This window comes from Manis javanica, chromosome 17 (genome assembly GCF_040802235.1).
Source record: "Manis javanica isolate MJ-LG chromosome 17, MJ_LKY, whole genome shotgun sequence".
Classification (NCBI taxonomy): domain Eukaryota; kingdom Metazoa; phylum Chordata; class Mammalia; order Pholidota; family Manidae; genus Manis; species Manis javanica.
This window is the reverse complement of record NC_133172.1, coordinates 64,175,950-64,179,340: the sequence shown is the minus strand read 5'-3', so window position 1 is coordinate 64,179,340 and position 3,391 is coordinate 64,175,950.

The window sequence follows — 3,391 nt, the reverse complement described above, 5'->3', positions numbered from 1 at the left end:
GGGCCTCCTCGGCGCGCCTGCGCGGTAAGGGCCTCCTCGGTGCGCCTGCGCGGTCGGGGCATCCTAGGCTCGGTGCCCCACGTCCGCTCCTTGGCGGGCACCCCCAGCTGGGTCCGCGCTCCCAAGCGGTTCATCTCCTGAGGTGCCGCCCGAGCGGAGCGCCGCGAGTAGAGCTGGCGCAGAGGGAGGGTGTCGGTACCCTGCGCCGGCTGCGTGCTGAGGCCACACAGGTCCCAGGGCAACAGGGCCGAGCTCGGGAGCCCGAGGGAAACCTGCGGAGAGCAGGGATCGCGGCGGCCACCACCCGGTCCCAGGCCCCCGATCCCGCTAGGCCCCCAGCCCTGACCCCGGGAGGATCCGGGCCCCAGGTCGCAGAGCCCTCCGAGGCGGGGCCGTGATTGCCCAGCGCCGGTGCCCACGGGCCTCTGCGCAGCGACGTGACACGAAGTTCTAAGGCCTAGGTTAAGGAGGAGGCAGCCGGCATCCGCGGCCGGGCAGGCGCCTGGATCATTGGGCCACAGATGTGTGATTTGGGATGACACTTTCTGCCTTAGGAGCGGACTCACTTCTGGAAGTCAGGCCCAGCACCCCCGCCCCGGTCAGGACTGGGGCCGCGGCACCCTACCTCTCCCGCCTGTGCCGTCCCTGCAGTCCAGGGCATGGGGGCCTAGCCCGCATGCTCTCTGCCAGGGCTAGAAGGCTTTGTCCGCAGAAAAAGCAAAGCCCAGGTAGATGTGGTGCGGAGGAGGGGTTCTGGCGGCTTATCCTTCGCTTTTCTGTGTCCCCAAATTCCTAACGACCAGTCTCAGAGTGCTAAATAGCGCCTGGCTGCGCATCAGACACTCATTTGATATTCATGACTATGTGAAGTAAATTCTTCTAATGCCCATTTTCCAGATGAGGAAACGCTAAAAAAAGAAAAAAAAGTAACCTGTCCAGGGTCACTGAGAAGTGTGGGCCCCCCTTCAGAGCTGGTCCGACTGGTTCCTGGGTCTGCACAAAGCTGACACAGGCAACCGGTATATGCTTCCCCTCCCTCACCCCTGAAACTGGAACGCTCTGCCGACATTGATTACTGGTCCTTAACCCGTGGCTGCCCTGCCTTCGCGAGGTTCCTATTTGTGGCTGGTGTGTGGAGAGAGCAGCGCCCCACCGCCCCCCCCAGCCCGGGGCAGCTGCCAGTTCACACCTCTGAACCGCTTTTTATTTCTGCACAGTCAGGCCCGCTCGGGGCTCCTCCCGAACTGTTTTCTTCTGTGGTGGCCCCACCCACTCTCCGCCTTCCAGCCAGTCCCGTGACTGACCAAAGTTCCCAGAGAGGTTCTTGCACCTTATGGAAGCTTGTGCAACAGGCTCTGACCGGAAGTGACGGGCCCCCCACCCTCACCCGTTCCCCTCATCACCCGGTCCAGAGGACTTGTGACTCAGAGCCTCTAATACATTTGAATGTGTTTGGACAGGGTATAAAATGCAATCGTTTTTATACTGTTTGAAATGAAATTGTTACAGTGGTCTGATCTCTGCCTGGCAGTTGGAAGCAGTGCTGAGGGATGGCAAGGGGCCAGCCTCCAGGGAAAGAATGCAGGCTGCTGTCCTCAGCTCATAGCCTTGAGCAAGTCATTACCTTTCCCACACCTCAGTTTTCTCATCAGTAAAATGGGGATAATAATAAGTATCTGCAAAGTGAGGCCAAAGTTGGCTTTCTCACTGAATTGTTGTACAGATAAAACGCAATGTAATTGTGAAAGCAGTTTGTGAACCAGGAAGCCATTCATATCCAGGAGTTATTCCTATGATGTCTTAGGAAATGAGGTTCTGGAAAAACAGATTATGTGGATGCACTTATTTAACTGCTATGCTGTGAAGGCCGGCTGAGTCCCAGCCTCTGGAGAGGTGATCCCCACCCTGCTTCAGGCCTACCGATGCACTCACCTAAGCAATAGGGATTTAGCTGAAGGATTCAGGTGACCTGGCCTGGACCCTAGAAGAGAAGCTTGCTCACCAGACCTCCCTTGGCCCTCAGTCCCCAGAGGTGCTCACCACCACTAGAACTCAGCTTCAATCCACTTCCCTCTCCGTGCTTCAGTCCTGCCTTCTCTGCTGTCTGGCCTCCCGACTTGTTTACTCACCTGTACTTCCTCAACTCTCTGAACACTTTTGTCAGGACATTTCCATGTGGCTTTCCTTAACTGTCTGAGAGGCACCCAGGAGTGGACTCCTGGTATCAGGGCATGACGTAGGTCTCTGCACTGCCACCTTGACACTAGGTGCCTTCATTCTTTGACCAAAGCACCCTGGAGGGGGAGCTGGGTCAGTTGCCTTGTTTGTAAAATAGGAGTGATATGTAAGCATCTGGAGACAGACATGATCTTTTGGGCCATTTTTGTTTTAAGAGCTAGTCTTCTTTAATACCAGAGCAAATGATTATTTGCTTCTTCCCAAATTAGGCAGTTTGGCAGCAGGTAAACTTCTAAACCATTTTTTCTAAAAAAAAACACAGTTGCTTCCACACTTACCCTGGCCTCTGAAGCCCTTGGACTACTGCACAGTGTAACTGCCACTCCCACAACTATACAAGTGAGTTTATCATGTGGAGGCTAAGTCACACAGCTTTGAACGACCTATCTTCAACTACCTGTTGGCTAATGCAGGGCGTCTTCTATAAAGTATACTCTCTTGTGGAATGTTTGAATAAACTTGTTCATCTCTTTGAATTTTGGTAAATTTCATTTCTGAACTAAAGGTCTCTCTGAAAAAACAATTTCTTCTCATATCCTTCATTAACTGGATTTTACTCACCACGTGTCAAACAAGATTTTGTGATCACAGGTTTTGTTTTTGAAAAGATGAAGAGTCTTATTTCTACTAGCAAAAATCTTGTACAGGAATTGCACACAACCAAATAGGTATGTATTCCTCAATGTTTCTTGTGACTGCAGGGTGTGGGATTTTGGACAGATGTAAAGGGCAGGGTCTGTAGACCCCCCCCAAATGCTAACACCTACAGCTCTGGGCAGCGCATGCCAAAGTCATTAACTTACCCCCTTGTTCTGTTGATTGTTTCAGCTATCCATTGCTATGTAATAAATTACCCTAAAACTTGGCAAGTTAAGACAGCTAATCTCACCGTTTCTAGGGGCCAGGAGCCCAGGAGCAGCAACATGATTGGTTCTAGCTCAGGGTCACTCACAAGGGTGCAGCCATGTGAAGCTGCCTGGCACTCTAGGAAGAGCTTCCAGGGTGACACCCCTACCTGGCTGTTGGCAGGAGTCTCAGCTCCTCACCACTGGGCTCCCTGGGGCTGCTCACACAAATGGGACCATGCGACAGGGGCAGCCCAAGGGTGCAGGTCCCAGGGACAGCCAGGTTCCTGACTCCTGCCCACGTGATT